This window comes from Epinephelus fuscoguttatus, linkage group LG8 (genome assembly GCF_011397635.1).
Source record: "Epinephelus fuscoguttatus linkage group LG8, E.fuscoguttatus.final_Chr_v1".
Taxonomy (NCBI): domain Eukaryota; kingdom Metazoa; phylum Chordata; class Actinopteri; order Perciformes; family Serranidae; genus Epinephelus; species Epinephelus fuscoguttatus.
The window spans coordinates 35,579,029-35,604,665 of NC_064759.1; the positions used below are offsets into that span (position 1 = coordinate 35,579,029).

General features: G+C 40.1%; 1 protein-coding gene across 2 annotated transcripts in view; it reads left to right on the forward strand.

Annotated features, from left to right (window-relative positions):
- Window positions 1-12,309: 12,309 nt before the first annotated feature.
- oxr1a (oxidation resistance 1a) overlaps window positions 12,310-25,637 on the forward strand; it is a 209,276-nt gene continuing 195,948 nt past the window's right edge. For both annotated transcript variants that reach the window (XM_049584533.1, XM_049584531.1), the window contains exon 1: window positions 12,310-12,457. The gene's annotated coding sequence lies outside the window, so the exon portion shown is untranslated. The remainder of the gene's footprint in view (window positions 12,458-25,637) is intronic.

Here is a 25,637-nt window from a genome sequence, read left to right on the forward strand (position 1 = left end):
GATGCATTAATTTTATTTTTTTATATTTAACATTCACAATAGAGAGTACAAAGCCAGACTGGCCAGACTATTTATCCAGTAAATTTGTGTCTGTACAAAGCAAAACCTTAACAATAAAGCCTGTTTAGATAGCAGGTGACTGGTGACTGGAGCCATGTAGGGAATTCATTGCAGTAATTAAAAAGCCCGGCTGGACCGAAATGATGAATGTCAGGTATTGACTCACTGTCAGGCTGGTTGTTTGTGTATATGTGCGTGTGTGCGTGTGTGTTGTTTTTGTTTCAGGGTATCCAGGGTTGATTAAAGCTAATGACGCAGGGCCTTCTCTGCCTCTTGCTTCTGTTCTAGCTCTGCATAATTAGGATTGAGAGGAGGATGGTCTAATCAGACAAGTGTGGCTTCTCTCTGCAGTTTGTGAATGCCATTCAAACGGCAGTCTCTCGGCCCTTGACTTCTATGTGGCCTGTCAGTCTTTACAGTGATGAACAAAACACACAGGTCGTTTGCTGGCTGCCTCCTGTGGGAAATCAAAGACAACTCGTTCCATCAAAGATTTGGACTTAATAACAAGATTCGCCACAGTAACAGAAAAAAAAACTCTGGTGATGCATGATGTCCTTGACTGCTGGACTAAAGGTTGGTATTTGTCGTTTGTCCCTTGGATTATCGGTGCAGAGTTCAGGGCTTTACACATCTCTGATTGTTGACAAAGCTCTAAATCATACCTACGGAATCCAGCAGTGATTGAACCCTGAGGTTGTCAGACATGACCTGCTATGTTTTTGTATGATTGCTTTCTTTTTCAAATACACTTTCCCTCTATTCCCTCTGTAACACATTCTGTAAAAAAATCTATAATATTTCTACAATATCCCTTTAGGGATTTACAGTGCATTTGCTGTCCTGTTGTATTTACAGTGACCTTTAATCAGTAGTATTATTAAAATCATCTCTTGTATCAGTGTAATCACGTAAAGGTCCAGTATGTAGGATTTAGGGAGCTATTGACAGGAATTGAATATAATATAGTAAGTATGTTTTCTTAAGTGTATTCTCACCTGAAAATAAGAATTGTTGTGTTTTTGTTACCTTAAAATGAGGCATTTTTATCTACATAGGGAGCAGGTCCTGTTATGGAGTCCACCATGTTGCACAGCCATGTTTCTACAGTAGCTCAAAATGGACAAACCAAACACTAGCTCTAGATAGGGCCATTCCAGTTTTCATGTCAGTCACTGTAGTTAGTATCCCCTCTGCAACGAGCAGTGTTGGAAAAAGACAGATATTTTTAAATGTGAAACTGCTTTCAGGTGGATTTATACTTGAGTGTCAGCTCTATGCAAAGCTTACGCTGTTGTGAGCATTTATACTTGCGCTGGTGGGTCTGTCACTCTGCAGTTACACCTCCAAAACGGTAGTTGGCGGTGGAGTTTTGTTAGATAGTTGATTCAAAACACGCCAAACACACATTAAACATGGCTTAATAGTGACGTTTTCAAACCCAAGTACACAAATCGGCTTCACCATAACTAGCAGCATCCACCGACAAAGCACTTGTCTTTTTCTGGACACATTTTCCACACAAATATAACATGCTAATGTTATTAGCATAAGCCAATGGCCTTTTACACTGTGTAAAATAGCCTAGTGGCTAGCGAAGATTTCCCCTTATCATATGAAGCCAGGGACAACAGTAGCATTTAACAAAGGTAACGTTACAAAATTTGGCTCCATTACAACTCACGCAGTTCAAAGACACGTTTTCCTAACCATTACGATATGCTAACGTTATTAGCACAAGCCTATGGCATTTTGCATTGTATAAATTAGCCTAGCAACCAGCAGAGATTTCCTTTACTCATATAAAGCCAGGATAAATCACACACAGGACTTAAAACAGGGACTTTTCTGTGAAATAAAGGTGAATAAAAGCTTTGTTTCCACTTAGGGAATTGGTTTTCAGCTTACAAAATACACAGCAGGTCTGCATCATCACAACATGTACTTACATTTTTGGGAAGGGCAGGTCAGGCCACAGCATACTGTAGGTTACGGCGTTGTGTCTGCATTGATGCAGAACCTACATCATACTGTGGGTACAACCTTGATTCAATGCAGAAGTATAAATCCCTCAGGAGTCAATGTTTTTAGTGGTTTAAACCTTAAAGTCAGTTTGTTTTGGAGAGAAAGAGCCCTCAGTGGATAATTTGAATCTTAACTTTTCAGAGAACTTTTCAGAGAAAAAAAAAGTGAGCAGACATTAGGAGGAGTTGGGCTCGCAGCTCGTCTCCGATGATCCAAACTGCATCGCAGAAACACTGATTGGTGACAAGAGAATGCTTTATTCAGTGTTTTACCAGTTGAAATCACCAGGTCAGTTTGATTTGGAGAGCAAAAGACCTCTGCAGATAATTCCGCTCTTGGAAAATACCTTCGACATCTGGATCAGAAAAAAGGTTTTAGCAGGTGCTTGTCACAGAGATGCTGAACAACATTGCAGAAACATTGATTTGTAATGTGAAACTGCTTTATTCAGTGTTTTTACTGGTTTTAATCATTTGGCCCGTTTGTTTTGAAGGGGAAAAAACCTCTGCAAAAAACTTCAGCTCCCAGTAAAAACCTTCTGAACAGTGAACACTGAGGAAATTCTAACCGGAAGAAGTTTCAGCTAGTTGAGATCTGCAGTCCTCATTGCTAGATGCCACTTAAGCCCCTTAAATCTTACATGCTGAACCTTTAAATATAGTCATGTGATGATGTTTGTGAGTAAACTGCTCTTCATCAAAAGGGTGCTGTAGTTTCTGTTTGTTTGGTATTAACATAATGTCCTTTAGCGCCCACGGAACAAGAAGAGAATGTTCTTTATAGTTGGCTGTGTACACACTGCTATTCTAATTAGACATTACTCATATAGAACATCTGCCCCCAAGACCCATGTAACATCTTCACACCCATGGTGCACAGAGATGAAAAGCCATTCCCTCAGTGCCAGGTCACCTTGACACCATCTTTGCCATTTGTGCCATGTCTGGAGGCAGCAGCCATTTTTAAGGCGTCGCTTCATCCCCCTCAGCCTTGACATTCAGCACACAATGCATTTCATCCTTAGTTACAGGGCACCTTTCCCACACAACGGATATGGGATAGGACAGCCAGTAAAAATGAAGAACAGAGCCTGAGTCTGAGTGCAAAAAATAACCTATTATTTTGACATTTCTCACATGCCTGTGCTTCCCAGGCCAGTTTCAGCTCCCCCCAACAAATGCTACTCACTTTTGCCCTTTGCTTGATCTCAAGCCACGAAAATTGGTTTCTGAGGTAAATCACATCACAGCGAAGCATCGGCACACAAGCAGGAGACTTTACTACATGTACATGAAATCAAATGGTAATTGAGATAGCATGGCAGGCGGATAAAAAAGCCATTTCCTGTTTGTCTTATCTGTTTTGTCACATAGAGCAGGTTAACCAGGTGACATTTCCGCACTGGGCTATCTTTATCACCAAAGGCCATCACCAAATTCTGCTGCGGCATTCATATCTCACAACATGTTGGCTTGCCTTTATTAAATCCACCTGACTGAATGGTGGTATGATGTTCCAGAGCTCCATCTCAAAGGGAAATCTTGTGTTAAACAGAGGCTGTGGCTTTTAGCAGCTCCAGCGGCATAGCTCTGGGGATGGCAGTGTCAGTCGTCAGTCCACCACTTTGGTCCAGATTGAAATATCTTAACAACTATTGAATGGATTACCATGATATTTTGTACGGACATTTTTGCCTAGCGGACATTGATCCCCTGACAGTTCCTCTAGCGCCACCATGAGGTTAACATATGTGGTTTTTCATTAAGTAACTCACCACCAATTGATGGATTGCCAAAAGATATAGTATAGACATTCATGTTCCTCTTAGGATGAATTGTGATAACTTTTTTAATTTGTCCTTGGTTTATGATGAGGTACTTACAAAACCAATAACAGTCCCATCAGTATCAGCTGTAGGCCCACTCAGTGTTTATTGCTAATTAGCAGACATTATTACATGCTATATAAGAAGGTGGGCATGCAACATTATACCTGCAGGGGCAGCATTAATGCCAAAACTTTCAGACCATAATTATAAGCAGTGGAGTGAGGCAAAAACATCCATGTCAGCCTCCAGCTTGTAATTCCAAGTTGGAGGTAGGGCTTGGCGATAAAATGATCTCAAAACATGATTGCAATAAAATGTATGTCGATGATGATGATAAACTATAGTCATTTTTACTAGATATGGATAGATCTAGATAGATCCAAACAGCGTGTCACGCAGCAGAATTTAACAGACAGCTATCAGTCAGTCTGCAGTGTTTGGGATTGTACACGTCCATTTTTCACTGCAAAGTTTGTGTTGAGGTGAGTGTGCCGAGGTAAGGAGGAATTGAAAGTAGCGTGGACAGAACGAAAAGATGGGAAAATGACAGGAAGTGAGGAGCAAAGCAGCAGTGAAGCTGAAGAAGCCCGCGTTATCCTCAAAAACTGACAAAACTGTGTATAAAAAAGTTCCCCTAGTCAATAATGGTGGTTTGGCTACTTGAAAAGTGACGGACGAAGACGGTCGTCGGTTGGTGACAACCAGGACGGGAAACACAACAAATCTTTCCCGTCACCTGAAAAGGTGGCATCCCAGGAACTACACTGAGAGCATGAAAATCCAGGCCAAAACTGCAGTAAGTCCACCAACAGGTGTTACTCAGTGGCCTAGCACCTATGCTGCTGTGGGCAGCCCTAGCAGGGCTGCACCAAAACAGCAACCAACAGTGTCCTCTTTTACCGCTGTATGAGGGGCCATTGAAAAAGAGCAGTAATATAATAGATGCAGTGTCATTCTTTCATTCAAGAAATTAATTAAAGCACAAGACTGGACTGCAGATATGAGCTTCCAGGCAGGAAATATTTTTCTCAAACTGCTTTGCCCCGGCTTTACGTCAAGTGCCGTGGGAAGCTGGAAAATCATTTGGTTTCTTCAGGTGTCACACATTATCAGGATACTTTTCAAACTGGCAGCATTATCAAATTATATATTGTGATAGATACCAATTTCGATCAATAAAAATTATCGTGGTAATATTTTTTGCCATATTTTTTGCCAATAATAAGATAAGATATACTTTATTGATCCCCCAGGGGGGAAATTCAAGTATCACAGCAGCACAAGACAATATCAAAGGACATTAGATAAAATAAGATTAAAGAGAAAAATTAGAAAATTAAAATTAAAGATAATAATAGATAATAAAAGATCAAATAAAATTGCTACATACTAAAAAATTGTTGAATGGAATAAAGTGACAGGTGGCGGATAAAGTGACATTATTGGACAAATCCAGGTCCGTTCAGAACTAGATGTAGCTAAGCCAAACCGCTGTTGTACAGTCTGATGGCAGTGGGCACGAAGGAGCATCTGAATTGTTCAGTCCTGCATCTGGGTGGGATGATCCACTGGCTGAATGAACTCATCAGCCACAGCTCGTTGTGCAGGGGGTGAGAAGGATTGTCCAGGATTGTACAGATTTTGTCCTTCACCCTCGTCTCAGCCACAGTCTCCAGACTGTCCAGGTCCAGTCCCACCACAGAGCGGACCTTCCTCACAAGCTTGATGAGCCTGTTGACCTCACCAGTCTTAACTCCACCCCACTAGCACACTACAGCAAAGAAGAGTGCACTGGCAACCATAGACTGGTAGAAGGTCTTGAGGAGCCAACTACAGACGCCAAACGATCTGAGTCTCCTCAGGAAGAACATCCTGGTCTGTCCTTTCCTATAGAGGGCATCTGTGTTACAAGCCCAGTCCAGTTTATTGTTGATGTGGACCCCAAGGTACTTGTACGAGTCCATCACCTCCACCTCCTCGCCCTGGATGGTGACTGGGGCAGGTTGCCTCCGGTTCTTCCGGTAGTCCACCACCACCTCCTTAGTCTTGCTGATGTTGAGTTTAAGGTGGTTGTGGTTGCTCCGCACGACAAAGCTCTCAATCAGTCCTCTGCACTCCTCCTCCTCATCATCACTGATGCATCCAACTATAGAGGAGTTGTCGGAAAACTTTTGTAGGTGACAGGAACCAGAATTGAACCGGAAATCAGAGGTGTACAGGGTGAAGAAGAATGGTGCCAGAACAGTTCCTTGGGGCACCCCAGTGTTACTTGACACCACCTCAGATACGCAGCCATCCACCCTGACGTACTGCAGCCGGCCCGTGAGGCAGGGGCGGACTGGCCATCTGGAGGTTCTGGAGAATCACAGAACGGCCGGTACTCCAGGACAGCCAGCGGCCGCCATGCAGTCATCACCGTTTTTGTTTTTTTTTTTCCTTTTTCTCCCTGATAATCTACTGTTCCACGTCCAGTCCGCTAGGTGGCAGCCTTTAAATTGGATGCCAGCCGGCCCATAGATATCTATGAGTTTCCACGCACCGGTTGTTGTGGGCTGGGCTGAGTCAAAGTCCAGGGCTGTTTTTTAGTCCCAGTCCGCCCCTGCCGTGAGGTAATCCAAAATCCAGGCAGTGATGTCCAGGTGAAGTTGCAAATCCAGCAGCTTGTCTCTCAGGAGTCTGGGTTGATAACTGCCACTCATCGAAACGAGCTACAGAAAGTGTCAAAAATCTGCTGGCAGCATGGCTACAGGGCAACATGCCGAGAGTTGCCTTATAACAAAATCCAACATTAGCTCATAAAGAGCAAGTCTAGCTATTTTAACCCTTAAATGTTAGATACCTTGGGTCTTGTACCATTTTGCACTTATATATACATTCATATATAAAGCAGATTAAGTCATGTATTAAAGCTATGTTGCTTGTAAACTTTTCAGAATGTATTATTAACAATAAAAGACAATATATACATATACATTTTCACAAATTATGATATTTTTTACAAAAAAATGTATAGATGTCAAGATGTTTTGTTTTTTTTTTTAACTTATTTTATTTCCTTTTATCAAGTGCAGTAGTACAGTACAATCAGCTTTTGAGACACTCACAGTAGTACAGGCATAAATGCATAAATGTTAAGGGTCTGTCCATGGGTTTTGGCCTTCCATCAATGTCCATATGTCTGTTATCCATATATCCATTGTCCAAATATCCATTATTTCAAGAGGGAATGGGAGGAAGAGAAAGAGAGAAAAAAAAATTAAAAATAAAATAAAATAAATAAATAAATAAATGTAAAATAAAATAAATAAATACAATTGTTCACATTTAAATGAGAAGAAAATAGGAACATCATTCTCCCTTCCACTTGGACCATACTGGTCAGCAAAACAATGTTTTTTTTATTTCAAAATACATTTATATATTTTATATTTACAATGTACTACTGTATCTCACACATATGCTACTGTACCTTCTCATACCAAACTTCAGTAAATCAGCAGAGTGATCACAAATCACAGTCGCTTGCTCGTGGTCATTGCACCATTGTACACAATGTGTACACCGCTCCACTGTTTCATGGTTTCATGAGTACCTCAGTTGATCTTTTGTGTGTGTGGACAACCCTAAGACTTTTAGAGCATTCATCAGCTTTTGGATGTCATGACTCCTCTTTCCTCTTCTCCAGTCACAGCCAACTGAAGACCGAGGTTTTCCAGGAAAGAACAACACTTGTGATCTTGATCTTCTGGCTTCCCGAGTTGGAAATTTGGCTGGGAAAACTACTTGTGTGTTTATAGCAGCAAGGTCGAGACAGTTGAGGTAACCGTATGAGGCTAACTCATCAGTCCTGTCATTGGGTCCACAACTTGGACATCATTCTTATGCTCCACTTCCAAGATAAAATAAACAACTTTTTCATCACTGTTTCTGTACTTTTTCATAGTAACAGTGAGACAGCACTGCCATCATAAGGCCAAACAGGAAAACATTACCCACTGACACTTGCATCCAGCCCACACAGATAAGAAATTTAACTTTTGCTTAACTCTGATTTCTGGCAATTGAGGAGACTTTCTTTGAGAAAAACACGAAGAACAAGTTATGCATTTAAGGGTTGAATGGAGTCATAGTTTATTTCTGTCTGCTTTCACTTATCAACAAGTGTTAAGACAAAGTACTTAACAGGGCAAAAACAGCAATTGTAATGATGTGTCAGTGCTCCTGAGTTGGAAAAAGGAAAGGTTTTCTTGTTATTTCCAATTCTTCACATATGCAGCATTAACATCAGCTTATCACTGTGACCGTGTTAGCATGCTGATGTTAGCATTTAGCTCACAGAGCTGCCACTATGGCCATAGACTTTTAGTCTTGTTGTTACCAGTTTAGTGATGCTAAATGAAGGAAATACCTCAATTTCCCTTTTTTTTCAAAGTAGATTTGCAAAAACAATCCCTCTGCCCAGGGCTGTATGATAATAATGGCATGTTGTCACTGACTGGCATTGATGTCGGTCAATATCAGCTTTAAAATGAAATATCCAAATCAGCCAACATGCTTTTTCTTATTTTACACAATGAATGAATATTATATAAATTTAAAAGTATTGTATTTCATGTCTCTATCTGCTGGTGGGTCATCACGATAAGAATATGCATGCATAATATAATTCCACTACAGAAGAGACTTGATCACGAAGATTAGGTAGGGAAAAAAATATCAGTATTGGTATATCGGTCAAATGAGTCGTTACATACAGTATCAGATATCAGCACAAAATCCGACATGGTGCATCCCTACTTCTGCCCAATATATATAGCCAAGAGGAAGAATATGCTAAAAATGCATGGTTATGCCTGTCATTTAAATGGTAGGCTTATATCACTAAGCTGAATCTAGTAATTTCAAACATTTCCTCATCACTGAGCGACAGTATTTAATGTTCTCTGTCAAATTTCTTGCTACACTGCTTCACTACAAATACAACCCAGAAGGAGCAGTTTATAAAACAGTGACAAAATGTTTTGGTTTTTTTCCATGGTGTTGCAACCACAAAATGAGATACTGTCCAATTTATACAGACCATGATGTGGGTCTATCTCATCCAACCAAGAGGCAAAGTCACGTTAAGTTTTCATTTGAACTATTCCATTTAGCTTTATTTAACATTACAGGCAACATCTTCCAAGTAATTTCACTCAGACTCACTCAGATGAGAAATTCATACTTACTGGCTCTCTGTAATTCTCAAGCCAAATTAATTTGTGCAAGACTGTTTACAGTTTTATGATGGGTGTGAGAATAATCACACATACACACACACATACACACTAAATGTTATTGCCACAATGAAGTGCCTCTTTATCTAATTTCTGATTAATGAATTCTGCATTCCATGAAAAACAAGAGCACATCGTGTGTTTGTGGAGTGAAGAATATCTTGTACTAATGTGCGTGTTTCTGTTTTATAGATGATACAGTGTAAAAAGGTATACAGAGGCCCTTCCTTTGACAAAGCAAGCTATTTCTCAGGAAATGCACTGTCTCCCTCATTTATTTATGAGTGAGCTCTGGGGTGTTCAGGAGGGTAGGCATCACAGGCATCAGTCTTCAGCCCTCTGTCTTAGACTCCATGTGGCGCTCATCGATTTTAGCCCCTCGCTGCAGAAGTGCGCCATCAATCAATACAGTAACAAGTCTTCATTTATACTTGAGAAATGCAGTTTCCAACTCACTGGGCACAAAGTCCTGGTGTTGTCAGTGTGGGCGAGAAAAAGGCTCCGGTCTGTGTTTGGCCTTGGGCCTCATCTGCCCAACATGACTGTACATCACCAGCATGACACAACAACACATACAACATCAATGCAAGCACATGAACAGAAACATTTCAAATGTGTGGCATTCACGTGGAGTATTTTCTGCAACCTAGGGTCCCAACTCTGAAACAGTTTGATATCTATATTGTGTTGTTTCTCTTAGACCCACAATGACAACTTTATAGTGCGTGAGAGCAAACCCTTGCAAAGGAAGCAGTGATTTATATGAGGCTGTGTTCTCACAAGGCCACACATTTAATGTAAAGCAACAGCCCAAGGTGTTTTCAATTCATCTCTGCCAGGACTTTTTATTTTGCAGGCTTCTACAAACATGACTTTGCAGAGAAAAACTATTTGCTGACGGTAATAACATTTGCCACATTCAAGATATAATAGTTCATAGAGTCTTTCTATGAGCTGATTGTTTGCCATTTGGCCAACTAGATATTTTGTAAATTAGGTTCTCACTCAGTCAATGTCAGTGTAACTCATACAATTTATCACCTATTGCTATAGGCCTAATATTCAGTTAGTATTCTGTCGGGATGTCTGGCATCTCTGTGGGGCAGATGAGTGACAGTGGTTACTTTATTTATCTAGTGTTGTCAGATTAAATTCATACAAGGTCTTACACTGTATCAGTGGTTTAGAGTGAGTTAATAATGCCCCTTTACTGACTATATTGTCATAATATATCAATACAGTATACTGCACATACACTGTGTACGTGATGGGCCTATAAAAAGATCAGTTGACCACATTGTGCTTTATAATGCTCAACTTTTTACCAAAAATAATTTTTAATCATCTTGAATGAAACCTTGGTGGCCGCCTGTGTCACTTAGATTTGCCACTGTGTAACAGGCTACCTTTTTGTAACCAGTTCTTGGTTAACTCCCTGTCTTCATCTATAAAATACTTTCTCTTGCCACAAACAAGTAGACTGGGGCAACAGGATGAATAATCTTTACAGAGCCTGTCTTGAACTTTACAAAACTGCATATTTACACTACAAACCTTGGAATAATTTATAGAAGAAACTGCCCTCGTACAGGAATACAAACACCTCTTTTTTTAAATAAAGTTTTATAAAGAAAATAAGTGTTTAAATATTCAGGCCCTTTGCCTGTCAGGTTCCATGTTGATGTGCCGCAGTATATGTGAACGCTGTAAATTTTTTATGTGGCTGTATGTGTACTTTACACTGCCATTTTGGTCATGTCCCTGTTGTTAAAGAGATAATGTACCTCAGGAGGCAGCCTGGTTAGGTGTATCTTAAATTAAGTGTTTTGACTGTTAATCCTGTGAATTACAATGAAGCTGATTTGTATACTTGAGTTTGAAATAGTCTCTATTAAGCCATGTTTAATGTGTGTTTGATGTGTGTTTTGGGTGTGTTTTGAATCAACTAAACTTAACAGCACACCACATAAACTCCGCTGCTGACTAGTATTTTGGAAGTGTAACTTAGAGCGACAGAGACACACCACGACACAAGTATAAATGCTCACAATGGCATAGGGCACAGGCTACAGTGTAGGCTATGGCATAGGCTCTGCATAGGGCTGAGCACAAGTATAAATGCTCCTTTAGGGGCTGTTTGTTACTTACGAGAGGGAAGGGGGTGGTGTAAAACAGGGATGGCACTTTAAATATTTTTTTCAGGGGATTGATTTGACTAAAGGGAGAGACATTCAACTTTAAATGGTCGAATTGTGTATTTATTTTAAATATTTCTACAATCCCAAAACCCTCTGGTGCATTTAAAAGGCATGTTTTCTTTAAAAATGTTCAAAATCCAATCATTCATCACAGCCAGACACTGATATATGGTTATTTATTATGGTGGAGGGAGGGTCATGCATTTTAACCCAGCAACTCAGGGAAACTCAAGGAAAAATATTTAGAGCTGTGGCAAGGGGTTAGGTATATATTTTTTTTAAAAAACTTGCACTGCAGCTAGCCCCCTACTACTACTACTACTACTACTAGTAGTAGTACAGTCCTTAAGGGGTTTGCACTGTAAAGTGCCTTTATGGGAGATTTAAGTGGGTTTTTATTTGTCAGTGCAAAATGTACCAGTATGAGTGACCATTGGGGGCCCCTTTTCCTAATTATTTTGTGGGGGCCCTATGATCACCTGGGCTGCCCCTTCTTCACATAAACCTGACCAATTGGATAAAACCTCCAAATGGATTGACTATTACACACATTGTTTTTGTTTCAGCATGAAATTAAATGCACCTTTAATGGGGGTGGAGACACAGCAGGGAGGGTGAAACCTCTGATCAGAGTATCTCATGGGATCTGTGTAGTGACTGAAGAAGCAGTGAATTAAATTGCTAATGAAATTGCTACACCCTGCTATTTCACTCTATTTCCACCTACTAGCTCCACATTTATTTTCATCCTCCACTGCAACTACTGTATCATTCTCATTCCTGCAGTACATCCCAGGATGACAGCTCTCCCTCCCCCTCTCCCTCTCCCTCATCCCCCCTCGCCTTGCCGGGACGCCTGCTTGGTATGGTCCGCTCCTCCCCTCTCCTACGTCTCACCGATGGTAGTTTCTATTGGGAGAAGGTCAAATGACTCCGCATGTCTGCCTGTGTGTACATTCCCGCGATGCACGCCTGGTGAAGACTCACTTCCAACACTAATATCGTGTGTCCGAATATGTTTGCGACCATCTGAAGCTGCTCCCTCGCGTCATGTCTCTGTGAAAGTGCCGGTAAGTCCTGGTGTGCTGCGACGGGTTTGTTGTTTCCGAAACGCTTCACCCGGCTTATATGTTGATGTGGCGGGATAAGTCATTTCCTTATTAAGGTTTAATGTTTGCAAAGTGTTGTGTTTCCGTGCAGCTGGTGCAGCTCAGGAGCCCGGATGGGTTAAAAATAGTTCCTCCAGGATGCTGCTTCTTGTGATGCTCTCAAACAGTACAGGTGAAATCCAGGTGAAGGGGTCGCTGTAATTGTCCCTAAACGCGTCATTGGGTGCTATTTATGTCGTTTAATTGTAGTTAAACTATCAAGAGGTATCTTACATCCATTTCTCTTCAATATTATCAGCCATAATCTGTCCTTTATTATGCTGTAGGATCTTAATGGGCAAATATACCAGCAAAAGTAGGTAGGGACTCCGTTCAGGAATATTGCAGGAACATTTAAAGGTACTAGAGAAGAATAAGGATACCATTTAGTGCCATAAGGTCAGTGTAGACTGTTTACAGAATATTATGGAGGTAAAAGAAAGGCATGAAAGTACAACAGACATATCAGATATTGAAATAATCCCGCATGTCTGCATGAAATGTTTTCCTCTTATAGTGAGGTGATAATGTTTACCTGCTTTACTCTACTGTAAATGCCATCTGAGGTCAGTGTTAATGTGGGGGAGTGGAAAGTTCACTCCTCAGCAACTAGAAAGCTCTGAGGGAAGGCAGACTTAATGAAGTGAGTCATCAGAGTCAGCCCAAAACTCCCCCCTGCAGAGTAGCATGTAGCTAAGCCTATTACAGCATTGCATAACGCAATAAGGTATAGCCCCATAAGGTGCAGAATGAGCCGCCTCGGGGGCCCATATATTGTACAGGCTCCTTAATCTCTTATTATACATCCTCATAAAACATATCAGTCCAGAGCGGGGTCAGCATGTTCAGGTAAGGAGCCGAGGAGTGGAGGTTGTATTACTATCCAGAGACACGCTGAGCTTTGCTGACACACTCTGTAGTTTGTTCAAGGTCAGTGAGATGTTCAAGGTCGACTCACAGCAAAGTGAGGTGAAGGAGTTGACAAGTGTTGGGTGCTGATGAAAATGTGTCATGATATGACTCGTGTTGTGATGATCATGGCTTGTATTGTTTTGCTTGATTCATATTAGCTAGAAAACAGAGACTTTTTTCTGATCACCAAGGCTTCTGTTCATTTTAAGGTTGCCATGAATCCATATAAAAATAGTCTCTAAAAATGAGCTCCTCCAACTACAACTGCAAATAACAATTGTTTTCACTTCCAGTTAATCCAGCCAGTCAGTTTTCCCGCTGCCTACGGTAACATATATGACATATATTTGTCCAACTAGTAGTCCAAAACCCAAAGATATTTAATTTATAATATGATGTAAAGATAAGCAGCAAATCTTTACCTTTGAGAAGCTGGAACTTTAGGTGATATGGCATTTTTGCTTTTAAAGAAACTAAAAAAGTTGTTGCTGATTCATTTTATTGTCAGTTGACCAGTCGATTAAACACTGATTGTTTTAGCTCTTACTCAAATACTTTTAAAAATGCAAAGACTCTTAAGCCCCTTTCCCACTGCACAAAACCCCGCTAACATCTGACTTTTGTATGTAATGGGAAAGGTTACAATCAGCATTCACTCCCTGGATCAAATGACTCTGCGGTAGTCACTGGTATTTATCAGCTCCAATCAGTTCCAATCGGCAGTTATGGAAATACAACATTCGGGTGGATGTGCTAATTTCAGCCCCTTTGCCAGCAGATGCACTGACAGGTCGCCACAAAATACAGTCTCTGTCTGTCCAAGCAGTGCTCTAACATTGTTCAAAATTGCCACTGAGTTTGAGAGAGAGAGATTAAAAGAAGTAACCACCATGACATTTTCACTGGCTTCCATGCAGTTACTGTTTGCTGACCTTTTTTTGGCCAGTCCCTGACTACGAACTTGTCACACCAGAAAAAAACAAAAACTATTGCCTATTGTAGCCAGTTTCCCCATATTTTAAAAAAAAAACAAAAAAAAAAACAAAACAGTTTTATTTTGGTGGAAAAGTTGTATTATTTTAAATCGAAATGCTGACCAATTTCCTGAGCCATCCTCAAATGGCTCTAATCCCAAGAAATAAAGATCAACTTATTGAGAACCTGTTTTGTTAGAGAAAAGAAGAACCATCAGACAGACAGACACAGATACAGATACACACACACACACACACACACACACACACACCTTGAATGATGACTCTCATGATCATATTATGCATGGTCCTGCTGGCTTTGATTAATCCTTCACCCTGCTGTCGACAGTGAACAGTTGCTGTCACCAATTGATTACTGCATTGAGATTCATGTTGATGAAACTGAACTACATTCACTTAGTAGAAAATGATTTCATACACAGCATTTAAAAAAAAAGAAACAAATTCAATTAGTTCTAATAAAACATATTTCAAGTATGTCAAACTGTGCTTTCATGCTTTTGATGCTCTGTTCTGGCCCTGATAAGCTGTAAAGGATGAGGCTTGATGTTTATCGAGGTGGCCTCGACAAAATTCACTAGCACTCGAATTCCTCTGTGAAAGGCTCTAAAGTCATGTGGTGTTTTAACAGCTGCAACTATCTCATCCATCTCTGCAACCTCATTAATGCGCACGCACGGCTCTCAGGTAGAGCCAAGAATCTCTGCGAATTCAGACTGAATTACTAACATTAGATTTGACTTTGTGCCAGGCAGAATGTTTCCTGAAAACACGCTTTGTGAAAAATTAGTTTGAGTGTTTAGCTGCTGCTGTTTTTATCCTGAGGTGTTTCCTATAGCAGTATCTAGTACAAACTGCTTTTACACTGAGCTGATGCAATTTGACCTTCCATAATATAAAAGTAAATTAGTGTCTCTGTATAACCCTGAGTGGCTCCATGCAGATATAAGTGGTTCCATGGAGATTCTGTTGTGTCTACATACTGCAGTCTATGTAGACATGACTGATCCTGGAATAACGTCCCTCTGAGTCATTAATGGTTTCCATCTATTCTATAACAGCGCCATGCATCCAGTGAGGAAATGTTATTGTACATATTTATTTGTAATACATATGGTTCTCCAATGGTTCTTTGAGAACTCTTCAGTCAAACAGACCAGAGGGAGTCACCGTCACTGGTGGAGAAAGAGCCCTAAATCTGCCTTTTGTAACCAGCTGGTGCTAATCCGTGTTCAGACCCCAGAACCCTAGACTCATGCAAGTTGTTGCAGTGAAAAAGAATAAAGACGCATTTGAGGCTGGGTGATGCTGGGCAGTGCCACATGAGAATGTTAATCTTGGATAATAAATCTCTTAAAGAGGGTTTGTCTGCAACCAAAATCACCTTTCCTCTGATCACAGGCCAAGGTTTTGGCTCTGTTAGGCACTTTGTTCAGGCGGCGTAAGAACCTTGTAGTTGCTCAGTCTCAGTCACTTTAAAAGGGAGTCTATGCAGTTCACATAACAAGTTTGTTCAATATTCTGCAATAGCTGATTAACATGAAAAAAAAAACCTGTAGCGGAACAAGTAATTGACAAATTGGGAGCATCATAAAACATTTGTAAGGACAGCTCTTCTTAGGTGTTAGATCCTGAATTGTTAACACTCATGTTTACTAGCTTGCAGTTAGTTATCCATCAGGGTCTTAGCCTCCGAGTTTATCAGTTCCTTTTATTGATGTTAGCATGTTTTTTGACAGTTATGCATTGCAAAACCATGATGTTAAACTCATCATCTACGCTGCTGGAAACATGCAACAAGAGGGAGTCGAGGCAGAGGAAAGCAGTCCAAAGAGTGGCTACATTTCATAAATAAACTTCTGTAAAGTGGTAATTTCAAGTAAGGGAGGGAACACCTGCAGTATGCTGAAAGATCTTCTTACGCAACATGGGCTTAAATTGCAGGAATGCCTTGTATTTGACACTCTACGCACGAGTGCCACTGCTTCCCAACTGAGCAGCACGTCTGTTACAGAGTGTAAATATCCTGTGTTATAATAACATTAGCACCGCATAGGCAGGCAGAGCAGATTTGCTCCTTGACTAGGAAAACCTAAAGGAAGACAAATATGTGCAAATATTCTCTGATTTCATCCATTTTAGAAACGTCCTACATTGTGACAGATTCAGAGATCATAAAACGGTTGCATTGATGCTGAAAACCTGTGTAGGCTGACTATTTCCACACAGAAAATTGATCAAGAATCAATAAGAGAATTGTTAGAGTCCAAGGTCATCACGTCTTGTTTCCTCTGACTAACAGATCCTAACCAAAGATATTCAGATTTATAAATATCTTTCTCACATCGAAAATGTTGCAACCAGAGTATTTGGTGGAGAAAAAATGACATGATCAACCAAATGGTTCTCAAAATAGTTGTCTCTGAATATCGATTAATTGAGTAATGACCGCAGTGCTACCTGAAATGATCCCATTTCTTTAAAACTTACAGGTATTAATTTAGAATGTAGTGAAATAAACATCCTCTGATCTTGGCAAGCAGCTGCATGTGCATTTCAATTCAGGCTTGGTGCCAGCAATTAAACTGCAAGATGAAGGAATTCATTCAGTTTTATTTTAGCTTTTGCAATTATTGGTTTCTCACAGACTGTACTTTTTGTGTTATTTAATTTTTGGAATTAAATAACACAAAAACGTGAACAACTGGCAAAATGTGAACAGAAGGAGGGAGAGCAGAGGAGAGGAGAGCAGAGGAGGGGAGGGTCTTGAATCCACATAAAGCAATTAGATAATGACAGGGGCAGTGACACAGTGATTTGTTGCCTGCTGTTGTAATGTGATTCCAGTAGTACAGCTGAAAATGAATTTTAAGGCTTCCAAGAAATTCATTCTTCCATTATGTGGCTTTATGGGTCCATACCGGCTTCAGACATTGTTTACAAAGATACGACACAGATTCCCAGACACAACAATGCTTTTATGCTACATCTATGTGTCATGTGTGACGTGCTTCGCTACAGATGACTTACGTTTACATACAGGAGTGTTGTCACAGAAAAGGCTCCATAATCATTAGGGTCTGGGCAGCTAAGCTGCCAGGACACTATTGTAATCCTAGGTATTCTTCTTCTTTCTTCTTTCTTCTTTCTTCTTCCGAGGAAATCATACTTCCCATGGGTGAAAACTCACTAAACTTTGCACAAAGGTACAGTCTCATGCCAGATATCCTCAGCTGTAAACTCAAGCCAATAGTCCTGATGGTGGCGCTACAGCAGGCGTCTAAAGTTCAAAACTTTGAAAATTCATAAAAAGTCAACCATACGTACTACAACTTCACAACTTCCATCAAACTGTAGCCCCAATACTGAAGAAACTTTTGTACACTTAAACCTATTAAAAATTATTAAGTTCATCACTCTGATTTTTTCAGAACCTTAAACCTATCTCCTCCCACAATTTTTGCTCAATTTACACCAAACTTGCTACAGAGCATCTTCAGACTGCCCTACAAAAACTACGCTTCTCAGATTTTTGAATGTTTGACTGTAAACGGTACTATAAAAATATACATGCAAATTCTTGCTAAATAAATCTCCAATGTTCATGAAAAAAATGACAAAATTCTGGAGGCATGGTAGATGATGTGTGGCAAATTTCAGAATTTTATCTCAAAAACTGAATTTTTGACAGCATTTTGAATTTTGCTCTAATGTGAACAATTGGAGTCAATGTAAAAATGGCAATTTTAAACATCAGATTTTCACTTATGGAGCAAATCAATCATTGTTAAAATAAATTACCAACATCTCCATGCTGTCTAGATGCAATATGTGTGTTTTCAGATTTTTGTTTCGATAACTGAATTTTTCACAGTGGTTTGAAATCTGCTTTTCCATGCATGGACGGCTGCTAAACCTGCACGTCTGGCTTGGTCAATTTGTGAAGCTACACATGAATTGTCACTGACTAATTAGCTCAGTGAGATAGAAATTGATTCTTAGTCTCAGAGGTTGTGAGTTCAAGCCCCACTGATGCAAAAGGCAGATTGTGTTGTTAAATTCCTAAATGTCTTCCAATTCTTCTGCTTGTTGCTCAGAATTGCCTTAAATGCTTGGACCCGACCCATCGCTGCGCAGCAGCTATAATTTTACTTTGTATGTAAAGACAGCTGTGATCACGCAGCCAGACTGCAGGCCAAAAAGCAGCACCCCTGCAGCCCTCCCTCATTTTTGGTATAAATACCCTGAGGAATGATTTGTTTCTTCGCCCCTCTGTATGTGTTTTTTATCTCTTTTGTCTGGCTGCCTCACTGTTATTCCACTGTCTGATGATGATAATCTCAAAAGAGACTTACGGAGGATAAACAGCCTCAGCAGTCCTCTTAAAAGAACAGGTGAACAATAGTGGAGGACTGGAGGAAGCAGTTGTAGGATGTAGCTCGCACAGTAGCAGGACAGGCTTGGTCTGGGTCCATAATAGCTTTACCTACATATAGTAAACAGCGCCATGGGACTGGTTAGAGGATTACAGAGGATTTGCCATGCTAAGCCACAGGAACCCAACCCAGTGAACCCCCACCCCCCCACCCCATGTCTCCTCCCCCTTTCTGGAGCATAGCAGCAAACCACCCTCTTATTCTGCCTCCTCTCAGTCTACTTGGCCCACGATGCATCGGGGGCCGGCCATGTAACCCTAATCACTGATTATATGGATAGGATAAAGGATGGCGGAAGCACTGTTTGGATGTTGATGTTTCATAAAGTGATTAAATCGGTTTCCCTCGAACTGGTTTGAGAGTGATGAATCTCAGCTCATTTCCTCCGTGCTACCGTTTTCCTCCCCTGCACAGGCAGACGTTTTCTGATAAATCTGCAAATTTTACTTTAACGACCAAACTTATCACCGAAATAGCTGTCGGGGTAAATTAAGGGCATGTTCTGAGTATGTTTCCTTCCTTGCCAATGGAGTGATAATGTGAGAGCCAGATGACATACATCACAAAACCAGTGCCACGTAACTTGATGGGAAGAAGGCGATGCTGTCAGCAAACTAAAATCTGATTTGGCCCCATGACTTAAGTTGAGCGAACATTGCCTTTGGTTCCACTTTGGGACACTGCTTGAAAGCTAATTGAATCAAAGCAAGGGGATGGGGTCATTTTTGACTGATACTCCACGGGCATTTGTCTCTGTCAGCCTAATATCACACAGTGGAGTGACTCAGCAGAAAGCAGTCCCCAACTCAACTGTGTACGTGTCTTTAACTCAAACTGACAGTGTTCTAGCTCCCGTACATACCTTGCCATGAGCTACTCTGCTGGAAAGCTGAGGTTTTCTCTTTTTTTTTTCTCCCCACCATTGTCATCGTCATGTGCAGCCTCCATGCACGAAGAAACCTCAGGAACACTCACAGACAGAAATAGATCTACTTAGGAAGACAGAGGTTTATTTTGGGTAAACGGTGACCTGTGAAGAAGAGATTCTCAGTAGTTTTCTTGGCATAATGTAATCTCATGGGGCTGTGTAGTTCCTGACTGGAATGATGTTATATTGCACAAGCAAGTAAGAAAAGAGAATCGCTCCCTTGGTGTGAGGAATGACTTTGTTGCTAGGCCCCACATGTCAATATCGCTTTAAGTGGTTCATTTTTTCATCGACCCTTTCATTGACTGTGCCTTCTATTAGAGCTACAGTATGACATGTTTTTATGTAATGTGCAGGAGATAGTGTTTCTCATGTGGGCTTGAAAGTTGAAGGAATTGAGGAAAATGTTCCAAGAGGGAACTCTCTAGGATTCTACATCTGTCTATACCGCAGATTATTCTGACTTTATTAAAAATAGGGACGCAACTGTTGGGTGTCGCAACTGATCAGACCGTCAGAACTGCCTCAGGTGTCATTATCATCCCGACCAGGCCTCTTACATTATCAGCTTGTCAAACATATGTGGACGTGACCTCGATCATTTTGCTGACCTCGATATTGCCTGTTGTGTTTACATGTGTGTTTGTTTACATAAGAATATCGCCAGCATTTTAACCAACATGATGCCACAGTAAACAGCAGGGGTTCCCTTACCGTCGGCTTGAGGCGTTATGTTTTTGGGTTTTCCGTCCGTCCCTACTTCTGTACGTTCCGTTCTCTTGAACTTGATATCTCAAGAACAACTACATTTACGTTTGGTACACACATCCACTTGGACTCACCAATGAACCTATTAGATTTTGACAGTCGAAGGTCGAGGTCACTGTGACTTTGCATCCACCTCATTCTCGTGAACATGATGTTGAAAATGCCTTGAGTTTGTTTCCTCAAATTTGGCACAAACATCCACTGAGACTCAACAGTGAACTGATTAGAATTTGGGGTCACAGTGACCTTAAAAAAAACATGTTTTTGGCCAAAACTCAGTAATTCATGCCTGCTAATTCTGACAAAATTTTACAAAAAAAGTCTAATAGGATAACGGATGAAATGATGACATTGATGACAATGATGACAAAAAGGTCAAACAAACTTTAAATAAACTTCAGTGTGACTGTGACAGACATGGATGTTAACCATAACTGGTGCGCGGAGGCATACAATCACAAGGCGTTAATTCTGTTTTTTTCTCTACACTCCTGCCCACTTAAAACAACACGTAAAAGACGACACAGCGTAGCTTACCAGTAGCCTGCAGCTGCACTTTTGGAGTGAGAGGTACAGTCTTAATAGTCCTTATTTACTTTGCCAACCCTTGGCAACAAGCCAAGAAGTCCGTTGTTTATAGTATTTTTTTTTTATGCTCCAACAACTTCATCCTCCACTCCGTAAATCCACCAGCACCCTGGCTGTATCATGGAGGTGACTGCAGTGTTCCCGGAAATCACTAAGCTTGTCTAGTAGTAGTTTGTTGGGCAAATTTTGTATTAAATCTCAAACTGAGTGATTTTGGACTACTCCTTTAAAGTTACGCTAATTTTACGTATACTTTTTGCATATATTAAGGTGTTTATTACTTTTAAAAAATATGTAATTTTTTGTCATATTCTAGTTCAAGTGTCTGAACATTCTTTATTAATTAATTTAAAAAAATAATTGTTCTTTGAAATGGATTACTTGCATTATATTATCACCATCAGTAGCATGAAATTGAAATATTATTATTATTATTATTATTATTATTATTATTATTATTATATATTATATATTATTTCTGGGACATTATATCATACAATAAACAAAGTACTTATTGTGATGGGCCTAATCCATATGTAGCACCACAGACCACTAGGGTTATGATCTCCCCCATGTACAACCATTTTTTATCAGATGACTAATGTTCCACACTGAAATCATGTGATGACAAATGAGCCAGTTTCTTTTACTTGAAAGCTCTGAAAAAGCCAGAGAGTAAACCTTGATTCAAGACTACTTCCTAAGATTGACACTTGTGAGATTTTTTTGACTAAAATTCAGACCTTGGAATATCTTTATATCTTTGCAGAGCTACGGTTCATCTTAACGAGAGATGAATTTGGAAGTAGTTTGACATGTTGCCATTTGCTTTCTTGTCAAGATTTAGAAGAGAAGATTTAAATGAGGCTAGAGCCAGCAGCAAAAGCTGAACAGACGGTCTGCTGGTTTTAGCTTCGTATTTAGTGTAAAGATATGAGAGTGGTATCGATCTTCTCATCTTACCCTGGGCAACAACATAAACAAGGGTGTTTTCCAAAATGTCTCACTTTTTCTTCACATTCTCCTCCCTCTTTTAAAGTTTTTGTAAAATTTTTTTTATTTTTTACTTTACTTCCCACGTGTCTCCAATATGTCATTTAAATTTAGCATCTTTCTTTTGTTTAACTACCTTCTCTTCACAGATTAATTAATGAAGGCACAACGTTTTTGATGAGCGCTGATTTCTCTTTTGGTACAGGAAGTTGCAAAATTGTTCAGCAGGATTTTGGACTGTCTGTGTTCTCTGTATTCACAGTCAATAGGAGTAGGACCCTTCAGACATGTCTCATTGCTAGATTATTCAATTTAAATTCAGAGAGCTATTCATGAGAGCTATTATAAAACGATTATTGATGCATCTTTTATCGTCAAAATTTTTGATTTCTATACATGACCTTCTCCTCACTGTGTGGTTGCTTGCTGCGTCATAAACATGAGGCATTTCTTTACATCTGTTACTTTTTACCATCCAATTGTGTCAGCTGTAACAACATAGAGCTCTATCTTACATTTGCTGCAATTGCTACAGGCAGTCAAATTGGCAAGAATTGGCTTTTACATTTAGAATTATTGACTTTTCTGCATGGAGACGTAACCTTTCAAGAGAGAATCACAATGCATCTAAAGAATCCATTTTTTTCCTCGCCCTTAAATAATATGCTTTAATTTCTGACTGCCAAGAGTCAAAAAGTCTGTAAAAGCTGGTGGAAATAGTTTTCTACGCAATGTCTAGCCTTACCAGCTTAATTCAAATGTACCATGGGAAAAATTTAACATTTTGTACATGAGCCCATGTCTCCATCATATCTCATAGTATATATTAAGAACTGTACAACAATTTCCTCAAGCCATTAGTGTTTCAGGGAGCTCTTTTTTTTTTTTTTTTTTTAACCTTGTTATTGTGTATTCAAATTCATTATGGGACCAAATTAAAAAAGTTTTAATAAAACATTAAAGGGACTCAGCCAGAGCTTGTATTCTGTTTAGTGGAAATGGTAATTTAAGAAACATTTATAGTCTTCCATATTTTAACCTCATTGCAGTGGCATTCTCATAAGCATAGATAATATTACCCAAAGCACGCTGTCTGTAAAAGATATAGCTGTTATGATTCAGACTAGAATGAGCCTCCTGGTGCTTTATTAGATGGTGGGAAATGAGGAAGTAAACTGGAGAACTCTGATCCATTAGTTGCTTTGAACCCCTTAATGTGTTAGTTATTTTACTTTTATATATAGTTATATTTTTAGCTTCTCCATCTAAATCAATCCAGTCACTAAAAAGAAATACATTGTCCAATTTAAACATAAATTTGTTGTTATTCTTAAGTCTAAATTTCCCTGAAGATAGTGTTGATACATGAATACAATTAAGGCCACACGATATGTAGACATTGAAATCCAATGTGATGAATCCATTATCCCTTTCCACTGACAACTGACTGGCAAAATTTACATTGTGATGTGTTATTTGCAGGGGAAATGCTCTCATCCAGTGCAACCCAACAATCCAGCAATGACACAACTGACCTCAAGCATATTGCCGAGTTCCTCCAGGAGATGCAGTTAAGATGCCCCTGAGCAGATAATAATCATGCATTGCAACTATAAGCCCAACGCAAATATGAGAGTAAAAAATGACAGAGAGGGTGTTTATTCGTTGCCAAGTAATTGACTGAACATTTCCATAATGGCATTGTGTTTCCTGCCAGGCTAATGTGACCCCTATTAGTTCAGGAAACGTACTGCAATCAGGCTCTGTGTGCGCCGCCAGACACAGCCAAGGAAATGAATTGGGTAGAAAGGAGAGATGAGGGACCGGAGGGGGAGAGATGTAAACAATGGTGAGGTGCAGACAATGGGACAACCAGGGGACAGGAGTGGAGAACAGAAGGGAAGATGAGTCATATCGCTGCAGCGAATCAGTCCCTGATTGAAATGCCACTGCAGCTACTGGACTATATTAGAATTTAATACCCACCAAATATTCATAATTTCAAAATAGGCATTGGTTTCTCTTCACTGAGTGCTTTACTTTGTGCTTTAATGTAAGGAAACATGGACATTTTCTGTATTTAAGCTGCACCGGACATTTTTACACACTGAGAAATGGTGTGCAGTTGCATTTAAGTGAACTGTTCACCCTTCAAGCCAATGGCAAGTATCAATATGGTCAACATACCCAACAATAGAAATTGATTTATACAAAGTATTGCCTACACTATCTGAGCTGTTTAGAGTGGCCAGAATTCAGCCTTTCCTGCTCTTTCTTGAATGTTTCTGAGGCGTATTGGAAAAGCAAAAGCTTTGAAATATCTGAGCTATACCTTCTGTGTTGCATGGCTGGTGTTGTGTTGTTTTCTTTCCTCTGTGCTCCTTCATGGCTGTTACTGATTTAGCTGCATGCTGGGCCAGCTAATCCTGCCTCTGATCAATACTCCGCTTCTCCTGCTCACACTCTGGATTTCATCCAGGAACCAGCACATCTTTATTTACCTTCTCCTCTCCTCATTCATAAACCGGGCGTCAGGGAGGATTTAAATTTACATCTAAAGCAGTATGGATTTGATGCAGCGGATAGAATTTGCTCTGTTTGCTTCGGCATATTTGGTCTGATGTGTTTGCAGTTGTTTGTGTTAACAATGCACTGGGTACATGCTTAGCTCATCTCTGTTGTGTGTGTGAAATAGCTCTGTCAGCCCTCAACTTAAAGCTGCATGCGTTAGGCCGAACTCATTGCCCCTGTGTCATTGTTGTTTTACGGCCGGCAGCTTTCAGCAAAAATGCACACCCGAGCACCGGCGATACCTGCTGTCCCTCTGTCTGTCTGAGGGATTCGCCTCAATCCATTACATGCTTGGATGCTGATAGTGTTTGTCAGGATGCTCTGCACGCACAGAGACAATTAAGCTGAAACACAAGGCTGGCTTAATGAAGCTCGGCAGGAAAAACATCCTCAAACAAGGTTCTTTTGCCACTGAGATAGAAGTAGACAAGGTCTGCTCGTGTCAGGAGGAACCACATGGCTCCACTGGGTCATTGTTATGGTGTAGGTTTATGCATTGATGATAGTGCTGAAAGACCTATACCATACAAATGAGCCAATATCCAATGTAGACTTAATGATTTACTTATGCCCTTGCAACCGCTGTCAATGCTATACTCGCCATTGTAGACAATAGTATTCTTAGTCCCGTGCAGGTCTGCATCATCTGTAATATGTAGGGTTAAAATTTTGCAGCAAATTTCTTACTGGAACTTTATTTTGACAACAAAGGTCATTTTAATTATCTCAGCCAGGCATAAGCCTGGAGGGGATCCTTTGTTAAGTTGTGTGTGTGTGTGTGTGTGTGTGTGTGTGTGCATAGGCATATTTTTCTGTCGGTCTGTCTGTCTGCAGCTAATCTCTAATAGCCTACTACTGGACCCACTAGCCTATTTTTTGCATGCACGTGTTTGAATTTATGCTCAAGGACT